This window comes from Mus caroli, unplaced genomic scaffold (genome assembly GCF_978045245.1).
Source record: "Mus caroli unplaced genomic scaffold, Mus_caroli_1 scaffold_5, whole genome shotgun sequence".
Taxonomy (NCBI): Eukaryota; Metazoa; Chordata; class Mammalia; order Rodentia; family Muridae; genus Mus; species Mus caroli.
The window spans coordinates 60,252,260-60,267,685 of record NW_028227260.1 but is presented as its reverse complement, the minus strand read 5'-3'; the positions used below and the strand labels follow the sequence as shown (position 1 = coordinate 60,267,685).

Sequence of the window (15,426 nt, the reverse complement as noted above, 5' to 3'; positions counted from 1 at the left end):
CTTCCATCACTGTGTCATCTTGCCTTCTCTGGAAGTCTTTTTCTGTGATGTAATTTCGCCTTTGGATCTGCCTAACTTCCTGGTCTCGACCCTCCGTGCCACCTCGAGCCGCTAAGCACCTCCCAGTCTCACGTTGCTTCCTGATTTTGCCTCACTTCCTGATATTGAGGCCCAGTCTAGTCTGTCGCCTGATTCTGAGTCTCATCTTGCCAGACCCTAGGACAGGTCTGGACTGGCCTGACCATCCCGGTCTTGCCTTGCCTGACTCCCTGTCTGGTCTGGCCTGGCCTGACCTGACTCCCAGCCCGCTCTGATCTTGCCTGACTCCCGGTCTGGCCTTGTGTTATCCCAGACCTGGTCTAACCTCGCCTGTCTCATCTCGGATTGCAACCTCATCTCATCTCGTCTCATCTGGTCTCCAGAATTTGCCTGCTTCTTGGTCTTGTGGTGATTCAACTCAGGGTTGTGCATGGTGATCTCATCTCAGGGTCCAGCTTTGCCTCTGCTCGCCTTGCTGCCACCTCGCCTCGCTGCCTCGCCTTACCAACAGGTTTTCCCTTCCCTTCTGGCCTAATTAAGGTCTCTATCTCTTTGCCTCCACATCTCGACTTATCTCTAGATACTACCTAATTTCCGGTCTCTGCTTTACACAAAATCTGGCCATGTCTTTACCCAGTTCATCCCTTGCTAAACCAGTGGTGGAGAGCATTCCAGAGTCCCAAGAAGGTGGCCTGGGTGCTGACAAACATGAGAGAGCTGAGGGAGCAGAGGAAGCAAAGAAGACCTTGTGGCCTGCACACCGAGGTTTGCCTCCTGCAGGTGCCACAGCATCCCTGTCTGGTAAGGAGGGCCAGTTCTCCAATGGGGAGGTGGGAACTCAAGAATGCCTGGAATCTGAGCCTCCTCAGTGGGAAGAGGGGAAGGCAGAGAAGGCAGAAGTGGAGTCAGAGGAAAAGGCAGCAGTAGAGTCTGACCAGGAAGAGCAGCTCATTCCTCTCTCACAGATGATCCCATACATCTCCTGTTTTATTTGCAAAGGCTACTTAATAGATGCGGCGACCATTACAGAATGTCTTCATAGTTTCTGTAAAAGCTGCATCGTAAAACATTTTGAACACAGCAACAAATGTCCAAAGTGCAACCTTATAGTGCACCAGGCCAAACCTCATAAAAACTTGAGGATGGATCCACAATTACAAAGCATAGTATACAAATTAGTGGAAGGTCTAGAGGAAAAAGAAAAAAAGCAGAGGCGTGAATTCAGTAAAGAACGTTGTCTGGGACCAGCAGAACCCGCTGCTGTTCCACAGCCAGGCCATTCAAGTGAAGAGAACACTAAGGAAGTTGTGGAATAGTGTCTTAGTTTATGTGTACTGGTATGTCTTTAGTACTGGAGTCTATGGGTACTAATGCATACACTGAACATGTTAAGCCACTGAAAACCACGTTTATCTGACTCTTAGAAAATGCAACCACTGGACAAAGAAACATTTCTCAAAAGAACAACAAGCTTTGCTGCAGCTTGTCAAATAGTTATCACATGCAGTGATCGGTTGCTGAAGGACTTTCAAACTCAACAAGTACAGTGTACGGTAGCAGATATGAGGATACAGGATGAGGATAAAGGATGGTCTGCTGCCTTTGTTAAGGTCTCCTCTCAGAGTGACTTGCTACAGCTATCATGAAAGGACAGAAAGTAAGAAGGCCTCTGCAGAACTGAATCTTACTGAAGAGTTCTAGAAAATATGGAATCATAATAAGCCGTACTTTTTCTGACATACCTGGTTTTCACACCAAAAATCTTAGCATTTTTAGGTACAGCTTGGAACAATGGAATACATCACTTTCACCAAAAACAATTGAAAGAACTCAGAGCTTGAAAAACCATCAAATGTTGAATTTTAAATTTCTTTGTAGTTATGAGCACTTCAAAGGTTCTTTTTTGTTGTTGCTGTTTACTGTCTTTGAGATAAGTTGGTAATTGTTTTCTCATCTGCTGAACTCCATGCTAAGTTGTTACATTACCAGAGGCACAAATCATGAACAAACTAGACACCGGTTTGAACCTCTGAAAATATGAGCCAAAATGGACACGAAAGTTAATTATTACATCTGTGTTTTGCAATAATAGAAGACAAAGTAATTTTAATTAAAGTTTGTTGTTGGAATTTTCCTCCGTGGGATGGCACCAGTCAGTCTTCCATTTAGAAAATGAAGTTTGATTTTGACTTGGATATTTAAAGCCACTGTTAAATTGCAGAGTAAACTCACCGTCAAAGGCCAAAATTATTAGCTAGATTTTTATGTTCTCATCTGATCTTGATCTTGCCATTTTTAGAACTAACAACACCCCTGAAGAGATGCTACTCAGTTCTAAAAGGTATGAATTGCTTTGTGTAAAATGACCATCTCCTTTAGGTTGTATGGTTTGAGTCCTGAGCCATCAAGTGTAGTAAGACATTTTAACATGTCTTAAAGTAAGATATGTGTCTTTGTGATTTGTATAAACTTAGAAAACAGAGTTGTTACCAATGACCCTGGGGTAGTTACATCATGAAAGAGTTCCATAGAACAGTGGTTGATATCTTGTAATGACAGCACTTCTGAAATAGAAAATTCCAGGTGAATCCAGAAGGTTACAAAATACTTACTCAGTGTCTCTTCAGGAAATCAGCTTCAATTTTCCTACTATTTTTTCACTTGGTTAAAAATAAGAGTGTTTGAAATTTTACTATGATAATGAAGTTTCTAATTCAAACATTATTTTGCCCCAAATTAACATCCTGATGCTTTATAAAAGATACTTCCAGGGTCTGTTTAATGGAATAGCAATTATAAAGAATTTGTGAAGTAGCTCAGCATAGTGGTACATGCCTGTATTCTCAGCAATTTGGAAAAGAGAGAAAACAACTCGAGGATCAAGCTCCTCTTCACCTATATAGAGTTAAGAACTTAGGCCTGCCTGCACAGAGGCCAACTGAAAGGGTCTAAGTCATTGTGAATATGTGCGTAAAAGGATATTGTGCCTCTCAGTCTTCTGGCTATGCTACACTGTTACCTCACCACAGACCCAAATCAGGTACCAACCAGCCATGTATTTGAGGTTCTGAAATAGTGAGCCAAAATGAACATTCTTAGATTAATTATTTCACTTATCTGTTGCAATAGTAGAAGGCTAAGTAATTTCATAGGCTTATATTTAGAAGTGGTGCTGATTCAACAATGAGTGAATTATTATTATAATTGCATTTGTATAATTGTGGTTACTATTTCAGTTTGCACTTTAAACAGTAATTGGCCTCTCTCAGGCATTAAAAACCTTATACAATGATTACCTCTCTGTTTCCTTCCAGGTTTTCAGTGTTATCCATCCAGATCTCTGCCTTATGCAAAGACATTGTTGCTCTGCAACATGCTCAAGATGTCTCCCTGGGACAGTTCACAAACTATTTGGCAATCCTGAAGACCACCATACCTGGCATGCACTGTGCATGTATGCCAAAGGAAGGACTTCTCAGTTAGGGTGTGAAACCATGTAGTTGGTGCCTACTTAGATTTACGGTTATTTTGTGTTGTTTCCTATCCACTTTTTGGGCAATTGAGCATGTGTGCTTTGCTACTGTCTTTTTTGTTTTTTGTTTTTCTTTTGGTTTTTTTTTTTTTTTCTAAGATTTGAGGTAAAAAATTCTGTTGTTTCACATGTATGTCTATCTGTTTTTATTTGCTTTGGTTTTTTTGCATTTCCTCTTTTGTGTCATGATTGACTGACACACTGCATAGTGATGCAATGCAAAGTCATCTCCTGTTGGAGACTTTCTTAGCCAGTGGCTATCTCAGTAAAAACTAAACCAGACAGAGGCCATGTAAGAGTACAAGGATATTGTTCACAACCAAATACTCTGGAGCTCTAACAAGGCAGGGCTAAGACCCAAGAATTTCCAGGGTTCATATTCCAGTAAGAATGACCACATGTCATACTGATCATTTTGTAACAGAGCTGCTAGTAGAGTTAAGTTGAGTCTGTTCCCAAGGTTCTGTCTGTGCTGCGGTGGCTTATTCCAGAGGCACAGGGGAAAAGGTGAGCTGTGTAAGGAGCTGTCAGGTAGATAATGGGCTGGTGATTACAGGAGAAGGACTCAAATCCTGTGCATCCACTAACTTGGTGAGGGGGTAGACGAGGCTGGGATTTTCAGCCTGGCAAAGTAGAAGAGTCGCATTCACTAAGAAGATAAGGATCCTCAATGGTCAATGTGGCAATGTCTTCCCTTGCCCCCCACCTCCAAACACCTCCCTCAGTGTCAAAAACCTTAATGCTTCGAATATAAAGGCATACATTTCTCATCCTCACCCCTGTACCAGGGAGCCTGAAGTTCCAGGATGGAAAAGCTGGGCAGCTTGCTCAGGATGCCTTAGGAACCTTGTACAAGGATCCTACCCTCTGTGCTTTAGGGATGGATGGCTTGGCCTAAACCAGGTGAGATCCACTGGGTCCCTCTGGAGAAAGCAGAGGCTGCCTCACATTGGATACAGTGGGACCCACAAATGGAAGCCATCAATCACTGGAGGAGACCCTGGAAACCCTAGGAAGTTGTTAGGTGAATGTCTCAAGACAGGATATATATATATATATATATATATATATATATATATATATATATATATATATATACCTTTTTATTGTTTCTTTGAAATAGAAACTTCTAGTTCTTTGGGAAGTTAGTTATATCAAATGATGTTTTACTCGGGCACACAGGAGAAATGATGTCTTGCTAAAGCAAACAAGTAAAACAATGTTTTCCTAAAGCAGACATGGGTGAAAGGATGTTTGGATATAGCAAACACACGAAAGGACGCTTGATGAAGGAGTATTAATATGACCCCACAGACAGTGGGAGACAAGAACTGAGCTTTGGTTTGCTCTGCCTTGCTATTCATCACTAAAGACACACTCATGTATTGGTTTGCCTTACATAACATTGTTGAGCTCAACTTGTGATAACTTAGACATTGAAAGAAACTGTCTCAAAAACTACTCTCAAGATTCCTACAGCAGATTGCCACTTCCTGCCTTTCCTCAGGCCAGTTGGCAATCCTGGTCTTTTCTTTAGGCTGAACTACAGCTGCCTGGTGTATGCTTGCTAAAAGGACTGGGATGTAGCTGCTGGTTAGAACCTGTTGTCTGACTGCCTAGAGGACTGGTCTGCAGCTACTAAGTCCTATATGATGTTTTCTATGAGACTGACCTGTTTCCCAAGAAGATCAAGTTCACCCCCAAAGAACTATTGCTGAACAAGTCCACTTCCCCCTATCCTAATAACTTATCTCTTCCATAACCTCTGCTGGGTGATGGGCTATAGAATAGAGAGGTTGAATCCTTACTAAAACTAGGTTGCAAAAAATTTATGCCTACAGGTGGCACCCAATGTGGTTTAGGTATAATGGGTAACTCTGCTTCTAATGTGGTAGAGCAAAAGGCAATTATGAGGGGTTAGTAGTGTTACTTAAGGAAATTGACAAAATGACAGCTACTGCCTCTGGGTGGTCTCCTACTGTGTTCCTGGAGTGGGTTTCTGATTTTGCTTTGTAGTGTTCACATCTACTATTCTGGAAAGGTTCGGAGGGAAAGTTGAAAATTCAGAAGGTTCACTCAATTCTCTTCTGTTAGAAAAGATTGCAGACTTGGCTATGCACATAGAGAGTTTGAGACCAGAAGTCAAAATGCTTGGAAAGGACAAAGAGCCAGTGGGAGAACAGACTTCACGCTTGGTGGATTAGAACGGGAACATACAGCAAGATGAAAGGGGGAAAGAAAATAAGCTAGAAGGCAAAGTGCTGCCCTGTCCTGCCCTGCTCCACATACTTTCACTATTGGGTGCCCAAAGCACTTCAGTGATACAAGGGGCTGGGAAGAACAGGAGGAGACAAAGGGACAATGTACATCTGAGTATACCACCAGAGGATTTGCTTGAGCCTACGCAGGCACCTAAAGCCTTCCCAGTTTTTGTGCAGCATATGCCAGGTAATGATGGTATTTTGCCTATAATGAATTGACCTGGCAACCTATAGAAATGCTAGAGCATTTTAAGGAATCTTTTGTTTTGTATGACATACATTCTTCTTTTGTTAAAAAAAAAAAAAAAAGCTAAATAACTACACTACACAGCATAGGGTGATCCCCCAAGTTTGGAAGGGATTGGTGTGAGCTGTTCTAGAAACTGGTCCACAATTACAATGTTTGTTGTGGTCGAGGTATGAAACCACAAAACTAACACAATGTAATTTAGCAAGGGGAATAAATGTTATTAAAGACCAGCTGCTTGGTGAAGGATGTTATGCTGACTAACAGGGACAAATGAGATCTGAGGATAGTGTAACTGAACAATGTCATGTTGCTGCTATTTTTTAAACAATTTTTATTAGATATTTTCTTCACTTACATTTCAAATGCTATCCCGAAAGTCCCCTATATCCCCCTGCCCTGCTCCCCAATCCACCCATTCCCACTTTCTGACCCTGGCATTCTCCTCTACTGGGGCATATAATCTTTGCAAGATCAAGGGCCTCTCCTCTCAATGATGGCCGACTAGGCCATCTTCTGCTACATATGCAGCTAAAGACGTGAGCTCAGGGGGTACTGGTTAGTTCATATTGCTATTCCTACTATAAGGTTGCAGACTCCTTCAGCTCCTTGGGTATTTTCTCTGGCTCCTCCATTGGGGGCCCTGTGTTCCATCCAATAGATGACTGTGAGCATCCACTCACTGATAAGTGAATATTAGCCCAGAAACTTGGAATATGTAAGATACAATTTACAAAACACATGAAACTCAAGAAGAAGGAAGACCAAGGTGTGGATACTTCATACTTCCTTAGAATGGGGAACAAAAGACCTATTGAAGGAGTTACAGAGACAAAGTTTGAAGCTGAGATGGAAGGAAGGACCATCTAGAGACTGCCCCACCTGAGGATCCACACCATAGTCAGCCACCAAACACAGACACTATTGCATATGCCAGCAAGATTTTGCTGACAGGACTCTGATAGAGCTGTCTCTTGTGAAGATATGCCAGTGCATGTTGCTGCTTTAAGAGCTTGGGATTTGTTTGAGAAGCCTGGGAAAAAGTCTACCTCCTTCACTAAGATAATACAGGATTCTGGAGATTTTACAGAATTTTTATAGAGGTTGAGTTCACCTGTGAATAGAGCCATATCAGACCCTGTAACCAGATAGTCATTGATATAAATGCTGGCCTTTGAGAATGCAAATGTAAAAGAGCAATCAGACCATCAAAAGCATGTGAAGCCCCTATAGAAGAATGGATAAGGGAAACAACTGGTATTTGCTCTCAGGAGTATAATGCAAACACCAAAGGGCAAACTGTGGCTAGAAATATCTGAAATCAACATTCTTTATGTTTTAATTGTGGTCAATTTTGTCATTTCCAAAGAAATTGTTAGACTAAAAGATTCAGAGCTCAAAATAACAAATACATTGACTCCAGAGAATAAGGTAATCATAGCCTAGAACAAGCAGGTTCTGGTTACTGTGAGTCACAAAGGCTTCTGGCTTGCCGCTGTGGAAAGGGCAAACAATGGTAAAAGGACTACTGGTCTAAGAGATATACCTCAGGGCTGGAGAGATGGCTCAGCAGTTAAGAGCACTCACTGCTCTTCCAGAGGTCCTGAGTTCAATAGGTCCTGAGTTCAAATCCTACCAGCCACAAAGTGGCTCACAACCATCCCTAATGAGATCTGACACCCTCTTCTGGTGCTGTGTTAAGACAGCTACAGTACACTTATATAAATCTAAAATGGAAAAAAAACCTCACAATTAAAAAATGGGCAGTGGTGGCACATACCTTTAATCCCAGCACTTGGGAAGCTGAGGCAGGTGGATTTCTGAGTTCAAGGCTAGCCAGAGCTATACATAGAAACCTTGGAGAGAGAGAGAGAGAGAGAGAGAGAGAGAGAGAGAGAGAGAGAGAGAGAGAGAGAGAGAGAGAGAGAGAGAGAGAGAGATCTCAGCATCGGGAAATGAACAGAGGGGCAGTCGGCTCGAGGCCTTGGAGCAAAACAATACAAGCCATTTTCCTTTAGTCAGACAGGAAGTACCAAGCAGGCAAGAAAATTAGATATTTCTGATTTTGCACATGTTACAGAATGAAGTGCAGCTTTGGATCTAGCCACAGATACCTCTCTTACATTATACCCAAAAGTTGAATATATGGTCCCTTACCTTCAGGGACATTTTAACTTTTCAATGATTTGTAGTAGATGGGGATAGAAAAGAAGAACTTAAAACCATGACAAATGTGGAAAAGGAGATGCAAATTGAAGCAGGGGATAGAATTGCTCAATTGTTATTTCCTAATATGAAGAGCAATGCTGCTCCTGTTGAATGAACGTGGGCTTTTGGGAGTACTGGGAAACGTGTGTTCTGGCAAATAATGGTCAATGGTGAAAGATCCAAATTAATTGTACAAATGAATGGTGTGGACATAGAAGGGTTGGTGTATATATAGGAGCTGATGTTAGTATATTTTCCCAAAAGTCTTGAAATCCAGATTGGTCACTTTAGAAGGTTTACACACAATTTATAGGAATTGGTAAATTATCACAAATAAGACAAAGTGTCCAGTGGATTACCAGTGTGTGGGACCAGAAGGGCAAACAGGGCAGTTGAGACCTTATGTGGCTGATATACCCATAAACTTATGGGTAAGAGATCTTTTACAACAATTGGGTACTCAATTTAATATTCCTGTAATTCCAGGGACAGCAAATGAGGAAATAACAGTTGATATGGTTGATGATCCTGGGGAAGGTATTGATACAGGTGATAGAGAACAATCACATCCCAATAGTCTTGACCCTTAAATGGTTATCAAACTAACCTAAGTGGCAAGAGCAGTGTCCTATAACAAAAGAAAAATTACAAGCACTTGAACAACTGGTACAAGAACAGCTGGTGGCTCGGCATAGAGAAGAATCTACCAGCCCATGGAATTCATCTGCATTTGTTGTTAAAAAAAAAAAAAAGCAAGTAAATGGAGGATGATAACAGATTTAAGAACAATTAAGCATGTGTCCTTTTTATATGTTGGAGCTTCTTTTGGGTATATGCCCAGAAGTGGTATATCTGGGTCTTCAGGTAGTACTATGTCCATTTTTGTAAGGAACCAGCAGACTAATTTCCAGAGGGCTTGTAACAGCAATCCCACCAAAAAATGGAGAAATGTTTCTCTTTTCCCATGTCCTCATCAGCGTCTGCTGTAACCAGGGTTTTTGATCTTAGCCATTTCGACTAAGGTGTGAGGTGTAATCTCAGGGTCATTTTGATTTGCATTTCCCTGATGACTAAGGATGTTGACCATTTCTTTAGGTGCTTCTCTGCCATTCAATATTCCTCAGTTGAAAATTCTTTGTTTAGCTCTGTACCCCATTTTTTAGAGTTATTTCGTTCTCTGGAGTCTAACTTCCTGACTCCTTTGTATATATTGGATATTAGCCCGCTATTGGATGTAGGATTGGTAAAGATCTTATCCCAATCTGTTGGTTACTGTTTTGTCCTATTGACAGTGCCCTTCGCCTTACAGAAGCTTTGCAATTTTATGAGGTTCCATTTGTCAATTCTTCATCTTAGAGCATAAACCATTGGTGTTCTGTTCACGAAAATTTCCCCTTTTGCCAATGTGTTTCAGGATCTTCCCCACTTTCTCTTCTATTAGTTTCAATGTATTTGGTTTTAAGTGGAGATCCTTTATCCACTTGAACTTGAGTTTTGTACAAGGAGATAAGAATGCACTCACAGCCTCAGGCCAGTGCTCCCATGCTGGCCAGACAATGGACAGGGATGACTGAGTGCTACAACTGATAAGGGCTAGCTCTCTATAGACCTTGGACATCAAGATGGACCCAGGAGGATGCCCATATCAGCTATGTCCATATGGCCTTTGATGGTAACATGGGCATAGACCCAAACATAGCCCTCATCAGCAGGACCAGCCAGAACCTCACCATGACCTCAAGTGGTATCACAAGCTACTCATATCAGGCTTTTCCACACCACCCTTGTCTTTCCAGCTCCTCTCTTCGTAGTGTACAAACCATTCAGCTTCTTCTCTCCCAATATTCATGCACATACTTGCTCATCCAGGCATTCTTTTGGGTGTTTCTGCCACTGTGAGCAGCTTGCCTGTCTTTGAGTGTCTGCAGCCATCAAATGACTCTCAGGAAATATTCTTTTAAGCCACCTAGCTGCTTAAGTTGCTCTAGAGATTTTGCCTTTAAAAAGGTGTGGGGAGGTAATACTGTTTTAATTCTGTCATTTTGGGGGTCAAGGGTCATAGGAAGACTCCTACTTTGGGAGTCAGCTACCTTGTTCTTCTGCTTTACCCCTTAAAAAACAAAAGGATCAAGGAAAACCTGCAACTTTGAGGCTAAAACTCAGGAGTGGAGGATGGGGATCACACAAGCAACTTGCAGTACCTATGAACCTGAAGGAAATAATTACAAAGGAAAAACTTCTTGCTGCTCTAGTGACCTCATGTCCATGAGCAAAAATGATAAATTTTGAACTTTAATTACTGAGCAAACACCATATGTAGGGGGCACAGTGCTCCTCCAGATTACTTGTCAATTCAAAAGCATCAGTTCACAAAGCCCCCCAAATTGGGCAGTGCTGCTGACAATGTATTCAGGAGACATGCCCAACCCAGGCCAGATTCTTTTTGTATTAATTTTACATCCTGACCACAGTTTCCCCACCTTCCTCTCCTCTCAGTCCTTCTTGCTTCTTCCCCTCCCCACATTCACTCCTCTTCTGTTTCTCTTCAGAAAAGTGGAGGCCTCTTATGTCTATTAACTCTGGCATACATAGTTGCAGTAAGACTAGGCATATCTTCTCCTATTGAGGCTAGATGAGGCATCCCAGTAGGAGGAAAGGGTCCTAAAGGCAGACAACACAGAGACAACCCCTGCTCCCACTGTTAGGATGCTCCATGCTTGGGTGCTCAGTATTTTGTGGGCCCCTATGGACCCATATTAGTGGATTTTGTGGGTCTTTATGTGATGTCTGTCCTTGAACCCCCTGCCTCCTACAAGCCTTCCTTCTCCTTTTCCACAGGATTCTCCAAGTTCCAATTAATGATTGGCTGTGGATCTCTACTTCTGTTTCCATTACTGGATGAAGACTCTCTGATAACGATTATACTAGGCTCCTGACTGCAAATATAGCAGAATATCATTAACAGTGTCAGAGGTGGCCTCCTTCTCATGGCATGAGACTCAACCTGGACCAGTCATTGCTTAGCCATTTCTTCAATTTCTGCTTCATCTTTACCCCTGTACCATTTTGTAGACAGTAAAAATTCTGAGTAGAAGGTTTTGTGGCTGGGTTGTTGTCTCAATCCCCTCCATTGGAAATCGTATCTGGTTACAGGAGATAGATAGTTCAGGCTCAATATCCCCTATTGCTACGAGTCCTAGCTAGAGTCACCTTCATAGATTCCTGGGAATTTCCACTGCCCTAGGTTTCTAGCTCATCCCAGAGAGTTCCCACACCATTCCAGTTGTCTCTCCCAGTACTCTCTTCCTCAACCCTCTCCCCAACCCAATTCCTATTGTTCTCATCCTTACCCTTACCCTTCTAATCCCCTTCCCCATTTCATGCAGGTTATCTATTTTACTTCTCCTTCTCGGTGAGATTCATTCATCCTCTTGAGTCCTCCTTGTTACTTAGCTTCTTTGGGTCTGTGGATTGTGGCATACAATGTTGATCTTTCTGGGTCTGGGTTACTACACTCATGGTGATCTTTTCTAGTTCCGTCCATTTGCCTGAAAATTTCATGATGTCCTTCTTTTTAATAGCTGCGTGTACGCCATGGTGTAAATGTACCACATCTTTTTTTTTTTTAATACTTTGTTTAAGGGACATCTAGGTTGTTTCTAGTTTCTGGCTATTATATATAAAGCTGGTATTAATGTGGTTGAGCAAGTATCCTTGTGGTCCAGTGGAATGTCCTTTGGGTATATGCCCTGAAGTGGTGTCTTGAGATAGATTGAGACCCAATTTTCTTTTTTTAATTAAATTTAATTTTTATTCACTTTATACCCCTATATCAGCCTCCTTCTCCTCCCAGTACCCCTCACACAGATCCTCTCCCCATTCAACCCTCTCCTTCATTGTGAAGGCGGAGCCCCACTCTGTGTACTAACCCCCCACACTGCACCCCCTCACTGAAAAACTGCCAAACTGATTTTTAAAGTGGCTATACAGGTTTGCACACCCACCAGCAATGGGGAAGTATTCCGTTTGCTTCACATCCTTGTCAGCATAAGCTATCATTTGTGGTTTTGATCTTAGCCATTCTGAAAGGTGCAAGACAGAATCTCTGAGTCCTGTTTCTTTACATTTTCCTGCTGGCTTAGGATGTTGAGCATTTCTTTAAGTGATTCTAGGACATTAAAGATTCTTCTGATGAGAAGTATCTGTTTAGCATATTCCATTTTTTATTGATTTATTTGGTTTGTTGATGTTTAGTTTCTTGAGTTCTTTATATATTTTGGATGTCAGCAGTCTGTCAGATGTGAGGTTGGTGAAGAATTTTCATTCTGTAGGCCAATGTTTTGTCCTATTGACTGTGGGTTTTGCCTTAGAGAAGCTTTTCAGTTTCATAAGGTCTTATTTTTTAATTGTTGATCTTAGTGCCTGTGTGACAGGTGTTCTGTTCAGGAAGTTGTCTACTGTGCCAATACATACAAAACTATCCCTCACTTCCTCTTCTATTAGATTCAATGTATCTGGTTTTATGTTGAGTTTCTTGATCCACTTGGATTTGAATTTTGTACAAGGTGATAGATATGGATCTATTTCCATTCTTCTACATGCAGACATCCAGTTAGACCAACACCATTTGTTGAAGATGCTTTCTTTTTTCCATGGTCTAATTTTAACTGCTTTATCAAATATCAATTGTCCATAGCTGTGTGACTTTATTTCTGGGTCTTCATTTCTATTCCATTAATCAACATGTCTGTTTTTATGCCAATACCATGCAGTTTTTATTAGTAATTACTCTCTCGTAGCACTTGAAACCAGGGATGATGATACCTCCAAAAGTTCTTGAATTATACAGGATTGTTTTAGCTATGTCAAGCTAGATCCTTATCAGGTAAACAGAATGTTCTTATCAGATAAAGACAAACTTAAGCTCAGAATTCCTCAAAAATCAAGTGGTGTACATTTGTGTTTTTCAATAATACCATTCTCCTCTGTCTCAATGGGCAACTGCCACAATTTAAATGGATGTAGTTACAGACTAATCCAAACTGCCTCTATCAGCTTAGTCTCCCACCAAAATTGACTCTCACAAAAATTGCAATTGCTTTCCCACAGAGCTGCTGACTTCTACCCTCATGAGGTAGCCTTGAAATCCCCCACCCACCCCCAGCAAACTCTTCGTAATGGCTATTCCTGGTTATCAACTTGACTATATCTGGAATGAGCTACAACCCAGAATTGAAGGGCTCACCTCTGATCTAGATCTTGAGGCTGGAAGACACAAGTTTCTGACCTAGATCTTGGCATGGAGATCTTGAGGCATAGTGGCCATGAAATACTTAGGCTTTAATCCCAGGAGACTAAGGCAAGGAGATCTCTAAATTCAAAGTCAGCCTGGAATAAAGCAAGTCCCAGATCCAGGTGTGGTACACACCTTTAATCTGGGCTACACCTTCTGCTGGAGGCCTATATGAGGACATAGCTCTTCTTTGCCTGCTTGAACTTGCCAGCACATCTGTTGGAACGTACTTCTACAGGAGACCAGCTGTAACACCTATCCTTATGGGATAGCAACTACTAGATTCTTGGACTTTCAATTCACAGCTGACCATTGTTAGGTTAGTTGCACTGTAGACTGTAAATCATCACAATAAATTCCCTCAATATAGAGAGACATTCCTCAAGTTCTGTGACTCGAGAGAACCTTGACTAAGACACTTTTTCTACTCACCGAGTGGTGTAGTTTGGAGGTTTCACTGCACTTCTTTTACAATAAACAAACCACTAGAAAATACAAATGGGAAGGCAATATAGGCATACAGCGTTTTAATAGCAACACATGATAGATTATCTTCATAGCCATACTGCAGAAGTAACTTTTTAAAGATTTATTTATTATTATATCTATGTACACTGTAGCTGTCTTCAGATGCACCAGAACAAGGAGTCAGATCTCATTACGGATGGTTGTGAGCCACAATGTGGTTGCTGGGATTTGAACTCAGGACCTTCAGAAGAGCAGTCAGTGTTCTTAACCACTGAGCCATCTCTCCAGCCCCCAGAAGTAACTTTTAAAGAAATTTCATACTTGGATTCAGCAGGAAAGTCACAATCTGTATATTAAATTATATAGTAATGCTTTCGTGAAGCAGAAAGAAATTTAAAAAGCATCAGTGATGTTTTCTCAATGTATCAGAGCCGTTATTATTCAGCTACACTATCAATGAGGTCAGTCTTCTTGAGGTTCAGATTATAGTTACACCCAGGCTTAATGTAAAGCCTATGCTTCCTCTGAAAGTTGTTATAATTAAATATGATACATTGAGAATGCACAGTCCTGCCTGTCTTAAGTAAATTGCACTGTTTGGATACATACTGCTGAGAAATGTTCTCTGGAGAGCAAATATGAGTGAAAAATAATACAAGTTGACCACTTACAAACTGACTTAATAAAATAAGATCTCACAATCTTTCAGTTAATCATGTAAATAAATGTAAATTAAGCCATGTTTCTTTAGTTTACTAGTTTAAAACTAATAAAAGTTTGAATAAAGGTTGATTATCCCAACAAATTCTCCATTTACATGCATGCCTACCTATATAAACACAGCAAATAGTGCCTTTTCTGACTGGTGGCATGCATGGAGGAGTCTGTACCCAATATCCAATATCACTGGCATTAGTGGCTTCATTCAAATTAGTAAATATCTTCCTTTTATAAATTTTTCTAACCTTCTTGGTTCAGTGCGTCTTTTAACAGTTTTCCTGTTGCAGTTTGCTGCATCTCCAAAGAGACAGCCCAACTTATCTAGGCTGTCCATGATGTATAGTCTGAACCTTTGTCATCAGACACAATTATTGAGGACATCTGCTTTTATCCAGTGATAAAGCTATGTCATTACATTAATGATGATTTCTTCCCTACACACTCACTGAGAGGACTGTTGAAGTTAGCAAGCTATAGAATTTTTAAAATTCCTGTCCAACATCACTGGGCTCTGCAGAGCATGCAGGAGGTCTCACAAATGATGCTGCCTTCCTTGATCTAAATGTGCCTGCCCAGACCAAGACGAGGACTATTATAACAATGGACAAAGGGCAATTGCTGTCAGAGAAGGTAGCTCCTAAACCCAGCACCTCTCTTA

General features: G+C 41.2%; 1 pseudogene; it reads left to right on the top strand.

Annotated features, from left to right (window-relative positions):
• Positions 1-662: 662 nt before the first annotated feature.
• Positions 663-1,447, top strand: LOC110286208 (polycomb group RING finger protein 6 pseudogene; annotated as a pseudogene).
• Positions 1,448-15,426: the final 13,979 nt, after the last annotated feature.